The sequence below is a fragment of the Brassica napus genome, chromosome C9 (assembly GCF_020379485.1).
Source record: "Brassica napus cultivar Da-Ae chromosome C9, Da-Ae, whole genome shotgun sequence".
Classification (NCBI taxonomy): domain Eukaryota; kingdom Viridiplantae; phylum Streptophyta; class Magnoliopsida; order Brassicales; family Brassicaceae; genus Brassica; species Brassica napus.
In genome coordinates, this window is record NC_063452.1 from 55077851 (window position 1) to 55090396 (window position 12546).

The window sequence follows — 12546 nt, forward strand, 5'->3', positions numbered from 1 at the left end:
TTTTCTTAGACTACGTAAAAAATGTCAAAAAATTTAGGAGCGAAGTCCAATGTTTCATTAGATTTGGATTAAACCTGGCCGTCTCTGTTCACTGTTCAGTAGTATAACTAGACCAAACTTTATAATACAAGAAATACGATTACTTTTATTCCCTTGCTTTTGGTTTTTGTTGAAAATTGAATACTGGCCGCTAATTTATGTGTGGTTTCTTTTCCCGTTACAAATTCGTTTTTATTTTCCCGCGATTATTTCATGTTGCAAAAGAATTGTGAGTTCAAGTTAAGCGAAAACTCGAGGATGCAAATTCTACTCGGCTTTTAGTGTTAGTGTCCATTTGCATAATCAAATGATATTTAAAAAACAATACTTTATTTGAGGAAATAGCAGAGAATAAAGAGAAAACAACACAGACACTAAAACTGGTAACTGAAACAATTTAATAAGTAATTTAAGATACTTTAGTTTAGAGTAATAGTACTATGAAACTGTAAGAAAGCGTGTGGTTCAATTATTGATAGTCAAAGACTTTTAGCACACTTGCTTAGTTATTTGCCAAAGTGATCTTTGTTTTGCTCGTATATCAGCTTCGCGTGACCCATTAAGTTTTCCTCCTTCTTTCTCTCCAAAGTCAACACATTAATAACTTTTATAGTACGATAGTAAGTAAGTTGAAGGTTATGCTGAACAAGAGGAAAAGGAACATATAGTTTTATTTGAATGCATACATTATTTAGATTTGTTAGGTTTTATATGAAAATGTTTGTGATAATGCGTTTATAAAACAAAAGTATGCATTGACCATTTTGGTGGGTGGTTAGAGAATATTGACATAGACAAGTAAATGTCAAGCAGAAAAAGATAAAAGGAATGTTTCACCTTTATTGCAGTTTCTATCAAATAAATCGAAAATGTTTACGAGTTTTATTTTAGATCGATGCTCTCTGTTTTTGTTAACCATATATATATAACCACATAATTCACACATCAAATATAGACAAGAATCTGGAACTTCCTATTACTTTCTTTCCACAAAGAACTTTTTACTGCATAGTTTAAACTGAATATACAGTAGATCTTAGACACTAGGCGAGGTTTCGACAAACATGTTTCTATTATTCGCACATGTTCTTAATAAGCATTTGTTTACCATACCATATATAAACCATATCATATTATTCTCTTAATCTGCACTGTCTGTAATGTTGTTATCATTAGGAGCCCGAGAACATCTCCAAAAAGAAACTCTATTTCGAAGTTTTCAAAATTCTATATTTAAATTTTAAAGGTGTTTTTCTCCAAAAGCAAAATTTCAAACTCAACTTCAAAACTATTCGTATTTTATAATATAGTCCTTATATTTGTCATAACTAATTTCAATTCATAAAACTTTTGTAAATAACTAGCACATATATAAACATATTACAACAATATTAATTAATAAAATATTATATTAAAATATAAAATTTTAAACAAAATAATTTAATTAATATTAAACTTCAGGTAAAATACCATATTATTTCATAAAGTGATTTTCGTAATGCATATATGATATACTAGTGCATTTCAAAGTAAAAATGGCTCTTTTCATTTTTAATTTTTAGATTAGAGATAAAAATTGTTGAAATCAGGTGATATTAATACTTGTAAATACATTAGATCAGAACAAAAAAGTAAAAGAGAAACATACAATATTGTTAAAAGACTAACTTTTTCGATGATATTAATACTCGTGAATATATTTAATATGAACAAGAAAGAATTGTACGAAAATACATCATCAACAATAACAATAACAACAACAACCATTTCCAGTTACACAAAAAATTTGGACAATATTTGAAAATTTTGGAGGTTCTGGATTTAACTTTCCTGACTATTAGTATTGTTGTAATATTTAAATTTGTGTAATAGTTATGTCTTCATGTAATTTCTTAAAAACTTTTTTTGTTAAGTTTCTTTTGTATATTTTTGTTATCTAAATCTAGTTTTAAATATTTTATATCTTATTTTAAAGTTTTATTTAATTTTATGTGTAAACTTAAATTTTGTAAACAAAACTTAAAATTTTAATGAGATATAATTTTTATAAGGATTAAAACAATAAATAAGAAAATATTTATGAATCATAAATGTGATGTGTAATTGTAGGGACCAAAATGCAAATAAAAATATGAAATTTCAAATTTGAAGTTTTGAGTAGTGAAACTTCAAATATAGAGTTTCACTACTCAAAATTCCTTTTTGGAAAACAAAAAAACTCATATTTGAAGTTATAGAGCGTTTTTTGAAAATGCTCCGAGTGTTCGGTTTCATATCGTTGTCACAACAATTTAGATCCTTGGTATCCAAATACGACAGATTTGACTTTTGTTGGTTTGTAATATTCCCCTTTCCATCATCGGAAACATAAATAAGCCTCTCCATGTGCTCACTTCCTTCTCCAATAATCTCTTTTTGGGGGCTCTCAATATCACACTCGCTCTTTCTGTTTCTGTCATCCCTCTCTTTATTTAATGTTTGCAACAAGAAAAACACACACACATATATATATATATATTTAACAAGCATGTATATAATTATCTCAAAATACAGGTGCGATGCAGTATGAAGATAAAATCAAATATGAGCAAAGCTTTTGACCGGATCGAGTGGGGCTTTCTATGTAAAGTACTGGCGCGATTCGGCTTTCATGAGGTTTGGATATCCTGGATCATGACCTGCATGACGTCAGTGTCTTACTCTTACTTGGTGAACGGCACGGCACAAGGGAAAGTGAATCCGTCTAGAGGAATCAGACAAGGCGACCCTCTCTCACCTTACCTCTTCATTCTTTGCTCGGAAGTCTTATCGGGTTTATTGAAGAAGGCGCGGTAAACAGGAAAAGTTGTGGGAGTCAAGGTAGCTCGCAGTTGCCCGACTATTAACCATCTCTTATTCGCCGACGACACGATGATCTTCAGTAGGACAGACCCCCGAAGCTGCAAGGCTCTGATCTCTATTCTTCGGAAATATGAGACGGCTTCTGGGCAGTTCATCAACTTGGATAAGTCACCAATTACTTTCTCCGCAAAGACTCCAGTAGCAACTAAGAGACGAGTCAGAGCCGAACTACACATTCTTAACGAGGGGGACTTGGTAGATACCTAGGACTTCCGGAGCACTTCGGCCGGCGTAAGAGAGACATATTCGCTGCGTTGATTGACTGTATCCGCCAGCGTTCTCACAGTTGGACCACTAGATTCCTTTCTGGGGCAGGGAAGTTGATTCTCTTGAAATCGGTTTTGACCGCCTTGCCAACATACACGATGTCCTGTTTCAAACTTCCGAGGTCCCTTTGCAAACAAATCCAAAGCATCCTTACGAGATTCTGGTGGGATAATTCCCCGGGAGTCAAGAAAATGGATTGGGTCTCTTGGGAGAGAATGGCTAGGCCTAAGAGTGCAGTGGGGGCTTGGGTTCAGAGAGATTGCTCAATTCAATGATGCCTTGATAGCAAAATTGGCGTGGAGAATACTCAAAGAACCAACGACCCTGTTGGCAAAGACCCTCATCGGAAAATATTGTCTGCACTCACCCTTCTTAGAAGTCAAACCCCCTGCCAGTGCATCTCATGGATGGCGTGGGATATTGATAGGTCGAGATCTTCTACTCAAAGGCATGGGCTGGGCCATTGGATCGGGAAGAGATGTTGGGATCTAGACTGAGCCGTGGCTGTCAACGACGGAACCAATGGCGCCAATTGGACCCCCAACTTCAGATACGAAAGACTGGAAGGTTTGCAGGCTCATTCTTCATGGAACCAACGACTGGGACATTTCAATGATTCAACAAGTTTTACCACATTATGAGGAGAGCATTAGGAGGTTGGTCCCTAGTGTTTTCCTAGCGCCTGATGAAAGAGTGTGGCTACCTAACGCATCCAGTCTGTACACTACGAAGTCGGGTTATGCTCTTGCAAAGCTCTATGTGGGAAGCTCTGACGATCAGGCCTTCAACTGGAAAAAGGGGGTTTGGCAAGTTGATACATCCCCAAAGATCAAGCACTTCCTCTGGAAGGCCAACAACAGAGCTTTACCGGTCGGCTCTGTTCTAGAAAGAAGAGGGTTGTCCCTAAATCCAGTATGTAAACGATGCGGGGCTGTAGAAGCAGAGCGTCATGTGCTCCTTAAGTGTCCTTTCGCAGCAAAAGTTTGGGACTTAGTGCCTAGCTTGTTCAAGCCTGCGATGGATGACGTTGATTCTGTTGCGGCCCTCCTCCACCAATGTCGAAAAATGGTGTCTCTGCCTCCTTCTGGGTTGGGCGCAACGCCAATTTACCCTTGGGTTTTATGGCTACTTTGGTCAAACAGAAACAAACTTCTCTTCGAAGATAAGTTCTTCTCCGAAGATGCCACTGTCCTGAAAGCCTTGCATGATGCTAGAGCTTGGAAAGCAGCTCAGATAGTTGTCGCAAAACCCTCTCTACCACAAAGTGTGGTTTCGACTTTACATGTTTCTCATGTTGATGCTTGCACTTGGTCCTCCTTTTCTGATGCAGCATAGGACTCCACTTCAGGGACGGAATTGGATGGCTCATCCGGGACTCATCAAATTCCTTCACCGAAAATCCGTCCGCGTACCGGCGTTATGTTCCTTCAGCTCTGGTGGCTGAAGCATTGGCGGTTAAAGCAGCTATGACAGCGGCAATCTCCTCACATGTCAGCAGCTTTTTAGTCTGTTCTGATTCAAAGACCCTCATCTCACTCTTGAAATCTCATGAACAGGATGTGGTGCTGAAAGGCGTTCTCCACGACATAAGATTCATGGCGCGCTCTTTCACCTCTATCTCTTTTCAGTTTATTCTGTGTTTAGCAAATGTACAAGCTGACTCTCTCGCTAAAGCAGCTTTAGTTTCCATTCCTGCACCTGTTTCGATTGTTGTTTAAACCTTGAAGTTCTTAATTAATAGATGTTTGCTCAAAAAAAAATCTCAAAATACAGTTTATACCGATACTAAACTGGGAATATTCTCAACAAAAATCATATTGTAAATATTAGTTTGAACCAGTTAATCTTCATGTAAGCCTTTAAATGATTTCAAGATAGAATATATATGAATGTTGGATATTAATTTTAAATAACAATATGAAAGTATTTAAGATGTTCTTCTATGTTAAAATCTTATTTTTGGATATTTGGATATCATCCTAGTTCTTATAACCCATATTGGAATGTATGTTATTAACTTGTTTGGTATTAACTTGTCTGATAAAATTCTGTTCACGTATTAAAGTTGTGATCAACTTAGGTAAATTCCAATAGAACAGCAAAACACCAAATTTAGTGTAATTTTATTTCTAATAGAACAATAAAAATTACATCATCCCACTAAATTTCACTACAAGAAAACACAAATTTAACGACGGCCAAAATCGTCGTTATTTCCTCGGAAAAGAAGAGTTACGAGGAAATGGCGATGAAAGGCGTTTCGTCGTTATATGATTGTCGTAAGAGAATATTCGTCGCCATTTCGTCGTTAATTAGCGAGGTTAAATATTCCTCGTAAAGAAGAATTAAGCTTTCGTCGTAAAGACCACGTGGGGTTTCCACGTAATGCGGTCGTTGTTTTTCCTCGTAAAAAACTCGTAAAGGATTCGTCGTAAAAGACCCGCAAAAACCTCTAAACAAATTCGTCGTAATAAAAACGTAAGGAACACGAAAAGCATTCGTCGTAATAGAATCGTAACTAAATCCACGTAAAATCCTCGTTAATTAGTCCTCGATATTTCGTCGTTAATTTTCCTCGTTAATACATCGGGAATTAGCGACGTAATTACTTTGTTTTCTATTTACTGAATTTATAAATAAAAATTATATTTATTTAATTTATTAATAAAATTTTAATTGAAATTAAATCGAATAGAAATTTTTTTTTGGCCGAATCAAAATGAAATTATATAATATATAAATAAGTTTTGAATTTTAAAATACAATAACAAAAAAAAAACTAATGTTGCATTGCCGCGTCGTAGAATTCCTCGCTCCTTCTCGAGAGATCTTCCTCGTTGACTTGCACGGATGTCTCGCCTGGAATGGGGTTTTGTTGTCTCATGGTCCTGAACATGGCCTCCCATTCCGGATTTGTGGCCGCTATGACGTCCAAGAAGTTCTCGAGACCAGTCATACGAGCTGTGAACGACGATTTTGTCGAGGCCAACTCGTTTTGTGTCGACGACAGCTGATGTTGTGTCGTCTCCAACACGTCGCGCAGCTGAGAGACTTCATCATCCCGTCTCTGGCCATAAGAGGAAGTCGCTCTCGGAACATCGTTGACGGAACCAATCCCCAACACACGTCCCTTTTTCTTAGGAGCGACCTTAAAAAACAATAAAATATATATTAAAATTTAAATTTTAAAGTAAAATGAAATTAATAAAAAATTTATATAAAATTTACCTCCTCGTAAATTCTATCCACTTCTATTGTGGATAAGACGACGGGTGATCCGTCGGCGGACTCCTGCGCCAGCTGGGTCTCACGCTCGTCAATACGAGCTGCCACATCATTGTAGATCTTCTCAGACCTCTCATCTACAAATGCGCCCGCCTTGTTCTTGTGGGTCCGATCGAAAAGTTCCATAAGAGTGGGTAAACGTCCCAACTCCTTGGCCTAAAAACAGTTAAGAAAGTTTTTATTATATATATATATATTAAAAATCAAAAAGTTAAATATTTAAATTACGTACCATTTCCAAACGGACGCGGGCGTGTGGCTTTTGGCCCGTACTATGTTGCATCGCCCTGTGGCCGTGCTCATCTACCGAGTTACGGGAGGCGGAACAAGACTGGGCGACTCTCATGGCATCAGGATCCCTCCAGTAACGGATGAGGCCATCCCACACGTCCGTGGTGATGGTTGAAGGTTTGCCCCGCTCATAGCCCTTCACGATCCAGTCACCCTTCCAGTTGGAGACCGTGTCCAACAAACGTTTCTTCGCCTTGTCGATAAACTCTTTCCGCACCTTCTCAGTGACCCCGATGGACCAATTAAATTTTTGCTGCAAAAAAAAAATATATTAATAATTAGTTTAGAAAAATAAAATTTAAAAAAATATAAATCAGGAGTAAATTGTAAAAACTTACAGCGTAAATCTTGAACCACGTCCTTCTGATGTAGATCGGAGTGGATTTCCAGTTGGGATGTGCCATGGAGAAGTAACCTTTAATCGTCTCGGTTACTTCTGTTGCAAGGCAGTTATCAACCCCAAACCTGAAAAAAAAAAACAAATTCAAAGTTTTAAATATTTATTAAAGTCACAAATGAATTTTAAAAAATAAATGTAACATACATACCAAAGAGTTCCTTCAGGTCGGTCGGGGTCTATGATCGGTAAGCCTTCTCTGCCTGGGAAACCGAGAATGTCCTCAACAGTGTACTGAGAGTAAGGACTACTCGCTGGCACCATCAAATCAGCATGAACCTGATGGGCGGGCATCTGAGGAGGCACATGAGGAGCTGGCATCGGAGGAGGAGGTACCGGAGGAGGCACATGAGGAACTGATGGCGATGCCGTAGAAGAAGGCGAGACTCTCTGAGAAGATTGAGTCTCGGGGACGGTCTCCTGCTGACCCGAAGAACCGGGAGCTGAAGAAGAGCCGGGAAGTGAAGGCAGATCTAACCGACTGCCCGGTGGACCGAACATCTGCGAGTAGTGAGCACTACGCTGGTGCCTACGAATAGTCTGCAAAATTTAAATTTATAAATTAAAGTCAAGAGTTAAAAAAAAATTATGAACAGTATTAACTACGTAATTAATAAAATGAGGAAACCTAAATTTTGTAAACTAATTTCGTAAACTAAATTCCCTAAACTAACCACCTAATCTAAATTCCCTAAACTACTTAGAGAGGAATGAGAGACTTACCATTTTCAGAGGAAATGGAGAGGCTGTAGAGAGGAATTAGAGAGGAAATGAAGAGGGCTGCGGTTTCGCCTATATATAGGATTAGTGTTCGTCGCAAATTCGTCGCAAAATCACGAGGAAAGACAGAGGCCCGTCTTTCGTTTCGTCGTAAGGGCCACGTAAATTAACGAGGATATACAGAGGCCCGTCTTTTATTTAACGTCGTTCTTGCGACGATTCTTGTTTTTATCATCGATTTTACGTGTGAATAGCGAGGCTTTTTTTTATCACGGGGAGAGACAGAGGCCCGTCTTTCGTTTCGTCGTAAGGGCCACGTAAATTAACGAGGATATACAGAGGCCCGTCTTTTATTTAACGTTGTTCTTGCGACGATTCTTGTTTTTATCATCGATTTTACGTGTGAATAGCGAGGCTTTTTTTGCTAACCCCTAAAATCTTAAACCCCAAACCTCAAACCCTATCTTTCTTATCTCCAAACCTCAAACCCTATCTTTCTTATCTCCAAACCTCAAACCTGTGTACGCTGTAAAGTACATTGAATGTGATCATGCTCTTGGGGTCTCCTTTGACCCTAAAGACTTTGCTAGGTGCAACGCGAAGAAAATGAGGGATAATATGGCGGTGGATATATGGAAGGAGCTTGTTGATCAGCATTTGAAAGAAAATGTGGATGGTGATAAGTTCGTGGGCATGTATGATTAGATTTGTGTTTGTATTTGAACTTGTCTTTGTATTTGAACATGATTTTTTAACGAGCGAAGTATTTGTATTTCAACTTGTCTTTGGGCATGTATGATTAGACTTAAAGGTAAGTCGTCTAAAGAGGTCACTTTTGCAATTGAAAATTAAAAGGGACGACTTAATTTTAAGTCGTCCGGCTTTGTTTGTTAAAAAAAAAAACTTCAGACGACTTATATATAAGTCGTCTACGAGAAACGGGCTAGTTTTGCATTTGACCGAAAGTTAAAATTTCACGGTAACAGTAAACGTCATAAGAGCCTCGTTAACTTACGTGGAATTAGAGACGATTTATAATTAAAAAAGCGGACTTAAAGGTAAGTCGTCTAAAGAGGTCACTTTTGCAATTGAAAATTAAAAGGGACGACTTAATTCTAAGTCGTCCGGCTTTGTTTGTTAAAAAAAAAAACTTCAGACGACTTATATATAAGTCGTCTACGAGAAACGGGCTAGTTTTGCATTTGACCGAATCGTGTCAGATCTTTGACTATTTCTGGACGACTTATAAAACTTGAAATTTACCTTTCTCCAGACGACTTAGCTGAAAGTCGTCGAGCTGAACGACTTAATTTAAGGTCGTCCGGGATAAGCAAGGTTTGACCAGAAAATTGGGAAAAATTCTGGACGACTTTGCTTTCCCCGGACGACTTTAAATTAAGTCTTCTGGAGCGAACCTCGCTCTTTCCACGTAATTTAACGAGGCTCTTACGACGTTTTAGTCTTACGTGGAAAAAGCGATGTCCGCTTTTTTAATTATAAATTGTCTCTATTTCCACGTAAGTTAACGAGGCTCTTACGACGTTTACTGTTACTGTGAAATTTTAACTTTCCCAGAGACGACTGAATTATAAGTCGTCCAGAAATAGTCAAAGACGACTGAATTTTAACTTCTCTTTTTTGGTTAAAGTTTATATAAAATTGAAAATTAATTTTTTTTAGTTAACGAGGCCCTTACGACGAAAAGTAAAATAAAAAAGCGAACCTCGCTCTTTCCACGTAATTTAACGAGACTCTTACGACGTTTTGGTCTTACGTGGAAAAAGCGATGTCCGCTTTTTTAATTATAAATCGTCTCTAATTCCACGTAAGTTAACGAGGCTCTTACGACGTTTACTGTTACCGTGAAATTTTAACTTTCGGTCAAATGCAAAACTAGCCTGTTTCTCGTAGACGACTTATATATAAGTCGTCTGAAGTTTTTTTTTTAACAAACAAAGCCGGACGACTTAGAATTAAGTCGTCCCTTTTAATTTTCAATTGCAAAAGTGACCTCTTTAGACGACTTACCTTTAAGTCTTCTGGACGACTTAATGCTAAGTACGACGACTGTCTCTAAACCCCTAAAACGAAACCCTAAATCCCAAACCACATCTTCTTTATCTTCTACTTCATATATCAAACACTTCTATCCTTTAACCTCAAGCAATTCATTCTAATCCAAACCTGAAAATTATAAAAACACAATTCCTTTACTTATAATTAATGTCGATATCTTATTTATAAATAAACTCCCATTATCTTTAATTATATATAATAAATCAAACTCATACAAATATGAAATACATTAATCGGATTCATCGACATTCTCGTCATCACTTGAAACATCATCATTTACATGAAACTCGTCTTCAACAGCTTCCTCCGTGGGATCTTCGGTAAGATCTTCATACTCGTGATTATGCGGATCAATGAGAAGGATGTCATCAATTTCTTGTTCAGGTTCATGAACTTCATTTATTTGTTCTTCTTGCAATGGTGGTTCTTCTCCTACGATGATTCGTCCTCGAGGTGTAACTTTGATCGCGGCCAACCAATTTATACCCGACTCTCTCATCCGTGGGTATGGAAGGAAGCTAACTTGGTCTGCTTGTGAAGCTAAGATGAAGTGCTCGAATTTGTTGTACCTCCGGCCACCGTTGACATCTACTACACCGAATTTGTTCAACCGAACACCTCTATTGACGACGGGGTCGAACCATTCACACTTGAAGAGGACGCATTTTAGCTTCAATATCCCTGGGAATTCGACTTCAATAATCTCCGTCAAGATTTCGTAGAAATCTGTTTCTCCTTTCACACAAATTCCATAGTTACTGGTAGCCCGCTGTTTACCATACTCATATGTGTGAAAAGTATAGCCTCGTGTGAAATACATCTGTGATGTGGTGACCTTTACAAGTGGAGATTGAATTACTTCGTATAACCACTTAGGATAATCTGCATCGTCGTCATAATCAACCTATTTAAAAATAAAAAGAACGTTGAAATACAAATCATTCATGTATGAAGATTTTAAAAGTATTTGATTAATACCTGATTCTTCAACCACTTAACAAAGTGTTGATCTTTTCTTTTGTCTACGTCACTTGTGGATATACCAGGAAATGTTTCTTCGACTTGTGAAACAAACATGCTGTAAATTCACATTTTACATGAATTAATCTCTCTCAATTATATAATGTATACTCAATTTAAGTTACCTTTCAAAATAACGCATCAATGGATCCTCGCAATTGAGTGGAATATAGGTGTGTGCACTATGAGCGTCTTCTTCACTCGACCACCAAACCTGTTTTGATTTCCCACCAAGTCGTCCAATCTGGCTAAAGATTTCTGGAACACCAACAACTGCATATGTGGGCGCAACGCCACCATCATCATATCTTCTTGGAGCTCTTCTTCGGGTACGTACTTTTGACGCAAAGTAGTACGATGTGAAGTGAGAAACTTCTTCTGTCAAACTTCCAGCAATTATAGAACCTTCAACTTTGGCGAGGTTCTTTGCTTTTCCCTTCAAATATTTCATGGCTCGCTCGTACTGATACATCCATCCGTAATGTACCGGTCCACGAAGCAATGCCTCATATGGGAGGTGGATAGCTAGATGCTCCATCACGTCAAAAAAGCCTGGAGGAAATATCTTCTCCAAGTTGCACAATAAGATAGGAATGTTCTCCTGAAGCTGTTCTACGACTTCTTCTTTAAGAGTGCGTGTGCTCAAATCCCTGAAAAATGCTCCAATGCCTATTCCAAAAACAATTAAACACATTGTTAGTCAAATACTATTATTGTAAACTAAACCAATTTAATATTATTGTCCTATTGTAAACTACCTGCAAGTGCTTCATGTACGTTTGTTGGAAGTAGCTCCGCAAATGCAAATGGCAGAAGTCGTTGCATAAAGACATGACAATCATGACTCTTCATCCCGGAGAACTTTTGACCCTTTTCAACACATCTTGAAAGATTTGAAACATACCCATCAGGGAACTTCACTTCTGATGCCACCCAATTGAACAAAACCGACTTTTTTTCTGAAGACAATCTAAAAATTGGAACGGGAACTTGGCCATTGCTTTTTATATGTAACTCACTTCTTGAGCAAATATCCGGCAAGTCCAACCTCGATTTTATGTTGTCTTTTGTCTTCCCTGGGACATTCAATATTGTATTCATGATGTTCTCAAAGAAATTCTTCTCCATATGCATCACATCAAGGTTGTGGCGCAGAAGAAGATCCTTCCAATATGGTAACTCCCAAAATATACTCTTCTTGTGCCAGTTGTGATGAACACCGTAAGAATCAGACATATTACGAGGGACATGCCAATTACCACCCCAGCGAACTGTTTCGTTAGCTCCGTAGTAGTCGATTTGCGCTTCAATTTGTTCTCCAGTTAGATATGGAGGAGGAGTGTCTCTCACAACCTTTTTGTGCCTAAACAAATTCTTGTTTCTTCGGTACGGATGGCCAACTGGAAGAAATCGACGGTGACAATCGAACCAACTTGTCTTTCTACCATTCTTCAGTTGAAATGCATCTGTCGTTCCATTACAATATGGACAAGCTAATCTCCCATGTGTAGTCCATCCAGACAACATCCCATAGGCAGGAAAGTCACTTA